At 44.8% G+C, this 14,681-nt stretch overlaps 1 protein-coding gene across 9 annotated transcripts in view; it reads left to right on the top strand.

Annotated features, from left to right (window-relative positions):
- The window catches only part of CPS1 (carbamoyl-phosphate synthase 1), a 190,819-nt gene that overhangs the window by 30,390 nt on the left and 145,748 nt on the right, over positions 1 to 14,681 (top strand). Inside the window, exon 3 of one of the 9 annotated variants that reach the window (XM_051786738.1) lies at positions 6,042 to 6,113. The exons of 7 other annotated variants lie outside the window; for them this stretch is intronic. The gene's annotated coding sequence lies outside the window, so the exon portion shown is untranslated. Of the gene's footprint in view, positions 1 to 6,041; positions 6,149 to 14,681 lie in introns of all 9 variants that reach the window. One more of the 9 variants, XM_051786743.1, reaches the window with a different exon arrangement.

Raw genomic sequence — 14,681 nt, 5'->3', positions numbered from 1 at the left:
ACCCGATGTGTTAAACTCTCTAAGGGCATATATATATTTCACTTAGTACCTCACAGAGTCCTGACACATGCAGCTGGATTGGACAGCTTGATAATCAAGGGGGATGTCATTCCAGCTCGAGCTATAAATGGAATATAAGAGTTCAGGGCTTCATAAGATCAAGGAACTTCGGTGGCTTTTTTCTCCCTCTTAAAAAACTCGAACCATCTCCCCTGTCTTTTTTTTTATGTGTGCAAATACGACAAGCCCAGTTTCAGATCTACTGTTGACATTCATGTATGGACTGAATAGTTCTTTTTCTCAACAGAATTTTAGTTCTGCTTAAGTAATAAATCTTCTTTCTTTTCTTCCCTCCCCTTTCCCCCCGTGCCATGGATAGCACTCCAGGAGGATTTGGTTTCAAGGAGGAATTTTGACTTTCATGGCTGGGAAGATCATTATTTTCCAACCTAATTTGCATCTCTCCCTACAGCCCCTCATTCCTCCTCTGCTTCCTTCTTTTTCAAGGAAGTGTTGATCAAGCAAAGGCTCTGGGTGTTTAAAAATAAAGCAGACAAATATGGAAAACACTGCAGTACCTTCAGCCGAGGCATCTCTCCCTGACGTGACCCTGAGTGTCTTTCAGCTGTTCTTATTATTCCTTTCCATCATGGTAAGACTGTGTTTAAATTTGAAAATTGCTTCCTTTAATCTTTTTCTTTGATATTTTTTTTTCTTCTCCTAGGGATAAGTTGTGCCCTATTAGAATGGAGATCAGCTGGATTTTGTCTTCCCACATGAAAGGTTTCCTTTTGTAATGTATTTATTAATGGAAACTGGCCATCAGGCCAAGGAGGCATTTGTGGTCTGCTTTTGCTTTGTTTGTCTGCCCATCCTGTGTCCCTTGTCTATCTTTCCTCAGTCTCCTGATGGACCTCCCTGCTCCCCATGCTCCCCAGGAGACACAACTTCCAGAATAAGATGGCCTTTCTGTTTTCAGTAGACTTTTTCTAGCACAGCAAAACAGCTTCTAACTCTTTCAAACCTGATGGTTCCCTTGGGTGTGCAAGATCGAGATTTTCTGCAGAAAAACCCAGCTTGGATTTTTCTGCCTGTTCCTTCCTTCTCCAGCAATTCCTCTCCCATTTACTCTCCAGACTCCTCAAGTTCTGTTATAGTAAGTGTAAGGCTTTTGATGGGGCCCTTTTTTCTGTCTCATGAGCTATACTGTGGAGTGTTTTGTAATTAGAAATTAAAAACCTGAAGGCCTGGACAGACACTTATGCATCCAAAGTCTGACAGGACAGCCAAGGATTTCCATTTTAGTTTAATGTATTTTAAGGAAAGTAAACTTACAAAAAAAATGCACACCAAAAAAAGGGATGGAGAGTGGCTGAAGGTGTATTTTCATGTAAGAAAACCTATGCTCAGAGCTCTTCTTTGCTACAGCCCATGACCTTGAGCAAGAGACTTCTTGGAAGTTGAGTCATCCCTTTTGAATCAATAGATCTACACTGATGGATATAATTTGAAGCCTTGGCTCAGTTTCTGCTTTAGGGAACACAGACCAGGAGAGATTTAATTTCCTATTTCTCTGCCTGTAGGCCAAAACCTATGATGTATGAGCTCTGCTGGGTGCCTCCAAGGTGCTTGATGGAGGGATCCCTGCTCTGCTAGTCTGTTTTTGGGAAGGTGGTAACGTGGGCTCTCCTGCACTGCTGCAGGTCAGCAGGAACCTGTAGGGTGTCATTCCTGAGGGACCTGATGGGGGTATGTCCAGTGATGCTGATGTTTTATATTGCACAAACCAAACTTCAGTGAAATCCAGTGAATGGATCCTGGAGGTGTAACTTGGGAAGAAATAGTCTAAACCAATTTTTATACATCACTACACCTGTGAGAATACTAATTGCAAGAAAGAACCAATGGTGGTCTAATAATTCCTATGAGATCCTGAGATTTCCACTGAAATAAGCCTGAAAGATGCCATGAAATGTGTTTTTGAGATGAGGACAGGCTTTCTGAAATGAAGGATGAACTTTGTGCTGTCTCTGCATGATGTAGCCTGTCTAAGAATCTCCAGCAAAGGAGATTTTGTGAGTTGCTGACCCAAAATAATTGTATATTGATCAGATGAAAAGATAAAACAGGTATAGAGGAAGAGGAGGAGGAGGAGGAGGTCAGTTTTCTGATCTTAAGATAGAACACCATGGATTTATCTGCCTGGTAAGTTTGGATGTGTCCCAAGGCATCTCTGGGAGCACATCACATCTGTCCATAGGGATCAGAGTTGTTCCAGGTGATGTAGAGATGCGTCCCTGTGGCATGAAGCTGTGTTGGAAGGTTTAGGTTGGAACTATTAGGAAGTTTCTTCACCCAGAGGGTGGTCAGGCACTGGAACAGGCTCCCCAGGGAAGTGGTCACAGCACCAAGCCTAACAAAGTTCAAGAAGAGCTCAGACAACACTTTCATGCACGTGGTGGGATTCCTGGGGCTGTCCTGTGCAAGGCCATGAGCTGGACTCAGTGACTGATCCTTGTGGGTCCCTTCCTACTCAGGATATTCTATGACTTTATGATCTTGCATGGGAGCTGCTATCTGCAGGTCCCTGGTGGTGCCATATCATCTTGCTCTGGGCTGCAGAGCTCATTCCAGGGGCTGCAGCAGGAAAGCTCCTCTTTCACTTTTAGCAGCCACTTCATGCAAGCAGGAATACTAGAGCAAACCCCAGACTCTCCCTCATGCTTTCTGGGACTTGCCAAGATCCACTTCTAAGGGAAAGCAGCAGCAGCTGGGGATGAGAATTCACTTGCATCTGCCTTGTTGGGCGCACAGCTCCCGGGCAGTGCATCGATGCTCTTCTCCTGCAGGAGAATCCATATTTAGGGGAGGCACAATGAACAGCAATGTAGCTTCGGATTTCCCAAGGCCCCAGCAAATTCAGCAGTGAGAAAGGTGTTGGTTGGAAGCAATGCCATGTTAGCCCTGCTCCTCACTGACACAGGGGGCAGCTTGCTTGGGGCCTGCCTGGTTTTTACCGGTTTAGTTGATGAGGATATGGTTCTGGCCAATGCAAAAATTCTATGCATTTGGGCTGGATTTAGTTGAATTAACATAAGAGAAGTGTGTTTTCCATCCGGAGCATTGGCATTGATTCATTCTGATGCTTCTAGTGGGAGGAAGTGGGAGTTCCTGTGCTGGGCTGCACACCCTGTGTGTTTGCTCTGAAGTTCCCTGCCTTTCTGGTCCAGTTTTAAAAGGAGGGATCCGTCTCAGGTTTCCTGTAGCCCAGGGAGCCAGGCCTCTCTCCAGGAGAAGGCAGGTGATGGTTTAAATCCATGCAGTGAAGTAGAAAACAAGATGTTCTGTATTTCAGGGGACCGTGCAAGCCCTGGAGCTGCTGGATTAAAGGGTGAGCACTGCTGCTTCTGCTCTGTTTCACAATGATCTCCCTTCAAGACTTTTGCCTTTTGCTGTCTAAAATGCCTGAAAATGCAATTAACTTCCCATTTGTTTTTTGAAATTGTTGGTGAGTTCATGGCAGGATGCCAGATCAAGCACCAGGGGAAATGCTGATCACTCGAAAGGCTCTGGTGGGAGTTTTGCTTTCGGGCAAGGTGTGAGAATAGAGACTGTTTACAAACACATAAGTATAGTCAACATATTCCAATCTCTTCTTGGAGCATTTAGGAGAAGTGTGACCCATGCACACTTATCTGCTATCATTTCAGCTCTCCAGTGTGTTTTCTCTTTACTGTGATCAACTCCTATCTGACACCTGCTGCTGTTAAATATTTGCTGTGTTCCTCTTCTGAAGATTGGGTGGCTGCAATGTCAGCAGGAAAAATTGCAAGTGTACATGTACCATTTGGCAAGCAGTGATCTCTGAGAAAGATTGTAGTGGTCTGAAACAACCACCTACTTGATTCAACCCATGAGTGGGAAGTACTCACTTTGTTATCCAAAGTTACAAGAAGTACAAGGACATTCACAGAGAAGTGTTTGGAATGGAAACAAGGGAGGTTCAGTGAAATTTAAAACTGATACATGGAAATGATGTTTTTTCCAACATCAGTTAAATTGTACACGTTGTTGCTGGAGGATTATTTGAGGCCAAAAACCTAATAAGATCCAGGAAGGAACTGAGACTTTAGGCAGTTATCAAGAATATAGGAGTTACTATAATTCATAACAGACTTGGAAAGAATATGTAATACATTTTGCTGTGCTTCAGCAGTTCTTGAACTGATAGAGACTGGGTGCATTTTGCCACACCAAGGTGCTGCAGAGATCCTTGTGTTTTCTTAAACATGTAATTTTGGCCATAAAAGATAGAGGAATTGCTGGTCCAGTTTGATTCTTGCACGTTTCACCTCAGGCTTTAAGTAAGAAGCCCAGGATCCACTGTCAGCAAACTTTCAAGATCTCAGCTTCAACTGTAATGCTGTGTGCAACAGGGTGCCTAATTAATCTGCTAATGATTTGGCTTTTTCAGTACTCAACATGAAAGCACTTTCAACAAAAAGCAAAGCCATTTGCTATCCAAGATGCAGCTGCAGGATGCCCTGATAACCTGTAGAAACTCATGTAGAAGAGAGTCAAGCCCAATAAACAGCCAGGTCAACATGTTTTGGGGGTCTTGGTCTGAGGAGGGTGCCCTGTCCTGAGGAAGGTGGTTTGGTAGCAGGGCACAGCATGAGAGGAGGTGTCTGTGTAGGGTTGTTACCAGACAGGCAGGGATTTGCAGGTGATAGGAAATAGGGATGAACACTGGGGACAGCTTTATATAATGGCACAAAGGTTGGATTACATGCACAAATGAAGGGCTCTGTTGGCTCAGCAGAGGAGATGGGTGTGTTTTGGAGGGAGGATTTGCCTCTTGGCTCCTTCAAGTGCTGTATAAGGTGTTGCTAGCCTGAATGTAGCCAGGGGCACAAAGCAGTCACAGGACAGTGTAGGCTGAAGTCAAACCTTGCTGAAGGAGCAGGCAGAGGAATGAGTCTCTAAAGAAGGGGAAAGAAGGCACCAACTGGTGTGCCACATATAGCCTGTGGCTGACTTAGCACTTGTGCCACATTGCCCTCCTGCTCAAGGTTTTCTAATTTTGTCCCAGATGATGTCAGTGTCCCCCAGCAACTGGCAGTGGCACATACCAGACATTCCTCTACGTGCATCTCTGCCACCCCCCGCCTTGCCCCAGGAGGGCTGACTGCAGGGGGAGCAGCTTCCTCGAGGTGTGCCTGCTTCTCAGTCTTGCTGGATGACTTGGGGGCTGCCTTCAGCTCACCCTCCCCATGCCATCATTCCCTCAGGGAGAAAGTGTCACCCAAGTGCTCTTTGCAGTTTGCTTTCTGCCATACTGTAAAGCTTTCAGTCATTCTCTTGGCACCTCAGGTTCCTTGGCATGAGCACCCGTTTATAGATCACTGAGCAACCAGACTCTGAAATGCAAGAGCTTGGCTAAATGTGACAAAAATATGCATAAGCAGGGCTGCAGTGGAGGCAGACTGTGTGTGTCAAATCCCACCTGACAGACTCTGTACCAAGGAAAGCATTAGCTGGTGGGCCTGGAGGGGTACTATGGAGTTTTAAACATAATGTTAGGTACTGGATAAGATGTTAAACTCTGTGTGCTCTCTCACACTGAATAGGATGAAATCCCCCTTGGTGCTGCTCTGGGCAATTGGGATTCCTGTGTCTTCAGGGCTCTACAGCCTGTCTGTGAGCTGCAGATTCCCTACCTTCCCCTTCCTCTCTTTTCCCTGGAGTGTGCAGCAGAGTTAAATTACTGCCCATTTAAAATAAATCGTGTCTTTCTTAGGTCTCATTTTAATCTACTAGGAGATGGAGTGACTTCAGGCTTGGAAAGGGCATTGAAGGAGAGTTCAGTATATGGCCTGGAGTCCCCACATACCTCTGTTGCCTGGAAGGTTTCATTGTGACTTATGAGGTATTAACCTCTTCTCTTTCCCTTTTTTCTTTTTTTTTTTTTTTTTCTGTTTTCTGTTAGGGATCATCCAGGCTTGAAATCTCTCAAAACTTAAATGTCCTGTCTGTTTTAGGAAATCTGGTGCTGTCACAATCTACACCTCTTTTTCTCTTCAGCCATCAATAAGACTTCTCAATGAGTGGAGGTATGGATAACTTTCAAGACCCAGAGGCTGGAGATGTAAGCATCACTGAGACCTTGTCCTTGTTCTCTGACTTGTCACTGAAATCCTGTCTCTGCCAAGCATGCAGTCTGCATTTGCTTAAATACTGCTTAATGCCCAGACCTTCCAAAATGTGTTTGATACACCAAAAACCTTGTTTTCTAATTGCATGCATGAGTCCTGCTGTTGTGTTAGAATTTAAGTGGTATGTGGCTCAGTCATATGCAAACCTTGAGACAGCCCAGCAAGAACGAAGCTGTAGGAACCAAAATTTTTTGGCTGTTTCTGTGCCTAGCAGTAAATACTTTGTATTTGTGGGACCTATGTAGGTTTCAGATAATATCTGTGCATTTTGAATCATGTCCATGAGGACGATACTCTTTGGGGAGAGGGGATATAACTACATTGCCATATAATTAATCGTATTATACATATTTCAGAAAAGTATTTTAAGAACACAAGTAGCATTGTCAAGGCTTATTTAAGCCCTGATAGAGATCCACACAAATATCTAGAATATAATCTGTACTGTGGTTATCTGAGAGGACACAAATGAGCATAAAGCATTTGATGAACTCCTCCTTTATCATGAATCACTGTGGTAATGTTTCTGAGCATCCTGTGTACAAAGTGTCTGTATACAGAGAGTTGTCATGGAAAGATGGAGCTAACATTTTGCATTGGAGGTTTGGAGGTTTGAGGCTACTGTCTGTTGGCAGTGTTCCTTGTGGCACTCCAGCTGTAGCATCCTTTCATAATTGACACTGTGCCTTTGGTCCAGCCTCCCAGCTATCCCAGCTCAGTGCTGTCTGTGGACTTTCATTCTTCCATAGAGTTAACAGGTATTTCCTGGTGGCACTGTCCTTTTACCCCCACCAGGATTTTCATTCCCAGTGCCCAGCCCATGGTTGGAGAGGTGTCCTCCATGCAGCAGGCAAAGGAAGCTGCAGGCAGGACCTGGCAAGGTTTCCTCCAGCCAACCAGGGGTAAAAAGCCTCTTTTCATAAATGTCACAAGATGATGATGTGGGTCCCTTAATGCTTTTAGTTGGAGAGGGGGGATTTAGCAACCAGTCATGCTGCAGCCCAAGGGGACAGAGCACACAGTGAGCTTCCAGCTGCTTCTTACAGGAGGTAGGAAGGTCTCACTGTAGCCAGCAATACACTGGATAAACCTGGCCAAGCTGTTTAAAACTGGCTGTGATGGTGCTTGATCTTCTGTGCTGTGCTTGTAACATTTCTGTGTTCCCTCTGTGTGAGAGAAAACAAACCTGGGTGAAGCACTGTGAAACCTTCCCGTTGAAGCTGCTCATGGGTGCAAGCCTGTTTTTCGGGGAGCAGCGATGTTGACACAAGAAATGTCTCTCCTCCAGGGTCTGTCAAGTAGCTACTCTGGCTGGCTTTAAATAGACCTCTGCTGCTGCACCCCTTATTTAGCTGTAGGGAGGCAAGGGACATGGTGATGCTCAAGAATGTCACTTTGCTTCTTGTGTGACCTATGAGATCAGAGGTTGTTAACGGGAAAAGCACAGTGACTCGCACAAAAGGTGCTGCTGGATCCAGGAACTGGAGATCCTGTGGGGTTGGGCAAGACATCAGAGCACAAGGGCTGAAGGACCCCCTGGAGGGGATTGTCCCTATGAACACCCTAAGAAAGCTTTTTGTGCCTGGTATTTGACAGCCAGTGCAAGCTGCCTCTGCCTGCAGCACTTGCAACGTTTGAAGTAGCAATTTCATATAAGATGTAATGTAATCAGGTCTTTGGTCTCTTAAAGAGTGTGATACGAGCAAGGCTTCCATTTCAACCCCTTCTGCCTGAATAGCCAGCCCTGAGAGCTTTTCTCCTGCTTGATAAACTTCTGTGAGAGTCAGCTGCTGTGCAATATGAGATGCTTCAGAGCTGCCAGTGTGAGGCTGATGACATACTTTAGAAGACTGGTACTCCTGAAGGTAGTTCAGAAATGCCTGTTACTTTTATTAAATATTTTTGTCCCAAACTCATCATCCCAAGCAACTGTGTTAAGCTGATAGAACTGGAACAATTGGCCATGGGCTGCTCTGGATGTGACTTTTAACCCTTTTTACTTGGAAGGTTATTTCTACCTTTCTCCTTGAGAGCTATTGGATCATAGTAGTGGGGATAGCATGTACAACTGGAGCCTAAGTGCCAAAGCTGATTGGATGAATGTTTGTGGCAAAGACACTTTAAATGACAGTGGTAAGTACAGTGGAAGAAGTCTTCACTTCTGTAGTTTTGGAGGCCCTGAAATAGGTGGGGGATTGGATCCTGAAACACAAATGCCAAGCTCATGACTTCTTTAAATTAGTTGTGCTGCAGTGAACACAAGCCAGTACTTCTCCTTCAGAATCTGTTGTGAAATCATTTAGTGTGTGTTCTGATTTGCCCTTTTGAATGTTATACACAGGTAATGACTAATCAAGATGGTTTATTAATTCTTATTGTGCTTAAGTGAATTGGCAGGAACAAAGGAGATTGCTTAAATTTAAGCTACAAGCTTTTAGGGACCTAGCATTTGTATAGCAATTATGAAGATACCATCTCTCAGATCCAATGCTGTTCCCTGCAATGAGCGTGCAGGTTTCTTATTACATTAAAATCATATTGAGATAACCAGGGAAGGTGAGAATCAAGGCATTTGGAAATGTGACTGTGGCTATCCAACCTTTCCCTTGTTGGATGTGTCTTCCAAAGGAAGGGATGTAATGTCAGCAGCCTGCTGCCAGTGCCTCTCTTCTCCCTCTTCCTGAGTTGAATGTCAGTTTAGCACAGCCTTTCTAGGGTGGCTTGAAGAGAGGAGCTGCTCTGCATGATTCAATAATGACATAATAACCAACGTGAGGTGTGAGGCTGGAATGTCTCATTTATACCTGCTGTTATTGGGGTTGGAGGTACGTCTCCCATTTGTGGTTTTTATGATCTGCAAGCAATTGATACTCTCTGTCTTTTAAAATTTGATGGGGCTTATGTTCCTTTAGAGCATTTTCTCTTTGCACCTTTGTTTTTTAAAAACTTCTTACCGTTCCCTTTTGTTGCAATTATGGAGGCAGAGGTTTTATCTCCCCTTCTGAAAGGTGCAATTTCCATAAAGACTTGGTGTAGTGCTTTTATAATTTTAGCAGTAATTAAAGAGCTGTAATCAGCGCTGTCTGCTGTGGGTTTTAACACTTCATAGTAGCGTGCTGATAATCCTGGGTAGCACACTTTTTTCTCTGTCTGAGGGTGGTGAATGCTGAAAGGCACCTTGCCCCCACTCCAAGCACATATAACTTATCAGATCTGCTTTCTTCACAGTAGAGTTCAAAACTGACATTTCCCAGTTCACAATTAACTTGACAAGTGTATCTCATGCCCCAGTCCTGTCTTTTCAAAGGGAAGGAGAATGCTGAAACCACAGCATGGTTGTGAGCCCTGGCTATTGGGGTCTGTCTGCTTGCTGGAAGGGTGGTGTATTTGCTGCAGCTCAGGATTAGCCAGCTGAAGAAAACAATCCAGCAGAAAGTGGCAGTGGCAGCTCCTGGGATAAGCTGACATCTGCCATGAGGAACGTGTTGTTGGCAGCTTCAGTGACTGAGGGTTGCTCTTCCCTCTGATGCAGACCTGCTTTCCCTGTCAGCCTTTGCTCAGTAATGAGGATGGTAATTGTTATCTATTGGCCAAGGATTTTAGTGGTCACTAGTGATTTTCAGAGCCCTGTCTTGGTCTCTGAAAAAACAAACTACCCCATGGCCTCCTTTTGTGGATTTTTGAGCTGAACATCCTCCAAATCAAGGTATCTCAATTCACTTCATTTTGAAAATCCATTACTACAGGTGGTTTTCTGAAGAGCAACTCATAGCTAAATTTGCTTCTAATGATGTCTCTGGGGCCACAAGAATGTCTAGTACACTGTATGTTGTGTGTTGCATGATTAGGATTTAAATTAAGGAGAAAATGATCCTAATGGGAAACAGTGGTATGTGGAGGATACAAGCAAAGACACAAATACAACCAGGCAGTCTGGTAAGTGGGTTCAAGGCATAGGGAGAGTGAGGAAAATATGTACAAACAGAATTTTGGTACCCAGCACATCAAAGTGGTATCACCTGCAAATGCCTGAATGCTGAATTGATAGGAACAAGGGTCTGGCACACCTTTCCATTCTTGAGCTCTGGGGGCAGGACAAGTCTGCACAGTGGCCACATCACAGGGCCTGAATCCCCATCTCAGAGTTGTCATGAGGCAAACAAAGTGCTCAACCCCTTTGGGAAACAAAGATATGGGGAATTTTATTACTTCTGGTTCACTTTAGGAAGATCACAGTTCAGTTTGGTTTCCAGCTCCCTGTTTCAGGGTCAGAGAAGACTCCTAGTGTGCCTTTTTTTTAAAATGTATTTGCTCCCACCATTTGTCTGTTCCTGAAGGACAGTGCTTTTCATCTTCCCATGGCCACTGCAAACTGCCAGTTGGACTTTTCTCTCTGTGTTGTCTTCCAGCCCTAAATTTGTGCCCATGCAAGGCTCTCTCACAAGATTTGACAGGCATAATGTTGGAGCCATAGTATTAATGTTGCATTGCTTTCAGTTCTATATTTGTACATTTGGTGATTTAGGTACTGATTTCTTCTTCAACAGCTTTGGAGCATTTTGAAAGTGCTGTACAAATGTTACTATTTGCAGTGTGGCATGTTCAAAAGAAGCATTTTCAGATTTCAAGCTCTAACTGGGGTCCTTCTGTGATGTGCCACATCAAGAGATAATGAGAAACTCTACCTCGGAGATGCTGAAAAATGAGCAAAAGAAATTGAAGAAAATCAGAGCAGAGAGCAGCCAAATTACTTGTTGGAAGAGCCCCAGCTTGGCAGTTGCAAACAGAGGAAGGAGATTTGTCTGCTGAGTCCCAGTCCAAGGCAAGGCACGTCCACTGGAATGAGCTGTCTCATCATTCCAGCTCCAAGTTTCATTCCTCTTGATGAAATTATGATGTTTAGAGAATTATCCCAAGTGGATAGAAGCTTTTTCCCTGTTCCTAGTGGAGCTCTCAAAGCTGCCTTCAAAAGTGATGTGGTTTTCTTTTTCCAAATGGTGCAATTAATTGCAGAATTTACCTCTCATTTTATCTAAGGAAGATCCAAGCTGCATCCAGATCATTAAAGAGTTTTGTTCAGGTATATCTAATGCATTTGCTAACTGAATAGTTTGGCTGCAAATTCCATACTCTGAGTAATATGGTTTGTTCTTGGCCTGGTTTCCTAAGAAGGTGAGGCTTAAGGATTTGCCTTACTTGTCCTTTTTTTGGTATTCTCCCAGTGATGTTTTTGACTCTTTTGGATCATTCTAACAAAATTAGAAAGAAGGATGGAAGTTTAGAAAGGTGATCACCTTCCTTATAGGTTTTGTGAAAATCACAACTGGGGAGAGTCCCAGATCAGGCCCTCTTGCAATAAAGCACCTATCATACTTAAATCTCCAAGAGAGAAAATCAAGGAAAGGATGCCAAACCATCTTTTTTTTATTACACAGAAAGTCCCTTTCCCCCTTGCTGACTGACACCACCTGGCTCAGATCAGGGGTATGGGCAGTTAGTGCTAATATCATAGTCCCGGGTTTTACAAGGCAGTAATTCCACACTTGAATGCATAGACTGTTCAGCAGAAGGCTAAGTGGTTATTGGAGTAAATGATTGAGATTATTGCTGCTTAAAGCCAGGGAACTGGATCTATTGGCATTGTGAAGACAACAAAAAGAGAGGGGGAAAGATAATGAAGGATGATTGTTCTGTTTTAAAAGGGTCTGTGTGCTCCCAGAACCTGGACGTGTTTGTACTCACTGGGGATCCATACATCAAACTGTCTTTTCCATGTGCTTGTAAAGCACGAGGTCAGCCCTGCTGGAATGGGATATTTCCCAGCTTTGGGTGGTATAAACACCTTGGAGTTTATCCCCTATGGTGATGAACCAGGGATTACCAAATGCTTCCACTGGCAACTTCCCACTTCTGGTCTGGAGCCCAGTTGTTTGCAGATGAATTTGTCAGGCTTGCAAGTACTAAGCACTGCAGTCTGATGGGGTGGGGAGCTATATCTTGTTGTGGTTTTTACCTAACTGTGACCCACTGTAGCTGTCACCCAGGTGGGGTTTGTTCTCTTTCCCATGGTGATAAATGAGCTATAAATTCCCAACAAGGGTATCCCTGGAGGTAGGATTTGCCCTTTCCAAAGCTTGTGTTTTATGATGATTCTCTCAAAGTCTTAAACTTTATCTTCTGAGGTGGACATCTCTCTTATTTTTTCGGCCACTTGTAAAAATCTGACTATTCCCTTCCTGTCCGCTACTGGGAGTGTAAGGATGGAGGTAGGCAGTGACAGAGCAAAGCGCTCCAAAGCCCTCCTGGGAACAGGGGAAACTCCTGCAACTAAAGGCTGCTTTGGGTCTCCCCAACAAGGAAGCTGTTTGGCACTGCTGTGGTCTCCCCTTTAGGAGTGAGGGGTTATCCTTAAGGAGGAGTATCTATAATAAAATTCTGCCAAATGCTGGAAATATGATCCACGACTCCACCTGATTAGGGCCAACAGCCGTTATGTGGAACATTTGCTCCTGCCTTGTATACAGCTGCATACTACAGTGTAAACTATTTGTGGGCAGGGCTCCAATGGGGTTTATGGCAGGCAAAATACTACCGGTGGGTTTGGTTACCGCCTGAGAACACACTGCAAATGCTGCAGCAAATTGCAGTGGCTACAAAATAACCTTTTTGCAAGGGTTGCCTGACACGTGTCCTCCTAGTGAGAAATTCCCCAGCCATGAGGAGATTGAGTTAAATGGCTCCCCACAGTTCTGCTCTTTTCTTCCCTTCTTAAGGCTTTCAAGTTGTTTTTAGCACCGCCTCTGTGCCTTCTCCATGGCTGGCTGTCTTCCTTGCTGCAGAGGAAGCAAAGCAGTGTACTGTCATGCCCAGGCTTCGAGGGTGGTCAGTCATTAAGATCTCTTGTCCATTTTGGCCAAATTTGCCATCTTTCACCCTATGGGGAAAGCGGAGTGGGATGCAGGCCATCTGAGGGTGGCTGCAAGCTGTCCTGTCCAGAACAGAGGGCAGCAAAAACATATGGCTTTTGTGCCTCTGAATTTGAGTGATACATGAAAAACAACTTAATTTTCTCCTCTCCTTTCTGCTGGCAACTTTTATCATTTAGATTATCCAAATATTGGTGGGTTGTTCTGAGGTGATCCTAGGCTGTACTCAAAAGCTTCCTCCCCATGAGGGGCAGGGAGGGCACAGGTTTCCTTGTGATAAGCTGTTTTTTCCTTCCTCCCACATTGTGTTTTGCCTTCCCCTTGCTGTGCTGCTGTAAACTGGATTTGTGAAATGATTCAGAGTAAAAGCCACCACCCTTCTTCCCTCAAAGCAGCAGCATGGAGACAGAAACAAGCACGTGACTGAGGTGGGGAGAGAGGTAAAAGAGAAGTGTCTTCAGGCAGCTCTGCAGGAGGAAACAGCAGAGACCACCATGCTGAAGATGAAAGCTGGCTGGGGGAACACTTGGGAATACAAAGCTTTATGAGCAAGGCAATGGCAGGCTCTGTCTCGAATCAGCTGTATTGAGAACTGCTTTGTTCTGCTTTTCCCCAACAGCTTTTGAGGGGAGCGAGTTTGTCTCTGAAACAGAAAAAATGTGGCAGGATGCAAAGATGTGCTGGTCTTTTCTGAGTCTCAGAGCAGCCATGCATTGCAACCACCTAGGCAGGCAGAGCCCTTCACATTCATCTTCTGCTTTCAAAGGTCAGTTGTGCCAATGGGGTGGTACCAGGGTGGTGGCAATGCTCATCCTCAGTCACCAGATGCCACGTTTGCAGTAGTCCCCTCATCTTCTCCGTGGTCTCGCAGAGCATCACCCACATCAAGCAATGCCACTTCTGTGGTAGCAGCATCCCTTCCTCAGGCCATGCATTTCAGGAGGGCTTCCATGTTTCTCACATCTGTCCCCCACATATATACTATTCCCACAGTATACAAACACACCCTTACCCATGTGGGCTTTTTGGTTTGAGCACCTTTCCCAAGAGCTGAATCCCAGTTCTCCCGAGGTAGGATTTAGCAGCTGAGGAGTGCAGGAATGTGCTTGGCAGCAGCGGGGTGGCTGCTGCTGTCGGGCTGCATTGCCACCTGCTGGGGCCACACAGCCCCTTGCTGCACTGTCACCCTTCAGCACAGAATCCCCAAGCCAGCAACCCTGCCAGGAGAAAGAGTAGCTGGGCCTCCAATATGTTTCTTCAGGTGCTTATTTGGGGCAGATCTGCTGCTTCCTGCTCTGTTGGATTTTGTCTTTAGGCACTAATAACATTGGAAGTTGTAACTTTTGGGGTTTAGATTTCCTGGTGTGGGCAGTCAGGTTTCTTCCCAAGGTGTAGCTAAAGGGGTGCAGGGGACGCTTTGGCAAAAGGACCTGGGTTATTATGGTATGAGGGACCTGTGTTTGTTCTTCTCAATGTAAAAAAAAAAAAAAATTAAAAAAAATCTCTTGCTACAAATCAACTGTATGTGCTGGGAACTTGC

This window comes from Manacus candei, unplaced genomic scaffold, assembly GCF_025592945.1.
Source record: "Manacus candei isolate 608988 ecotype Guabito, Panama unplaced genomic scaffold, ASM2559294v1 h1tg000023l, whole genome shotgun sequence".
NCBI classification, from domain to species: Eukaryota; Metazoa; Chordata; class Aves; order Passeriformes; family Pipridae; genus Manacus; species Manacus candei.
Note: the sequence above shows the minus strand (reverse complement) of the source record. Positions and strands in the feature narration are given on the sequence as shown.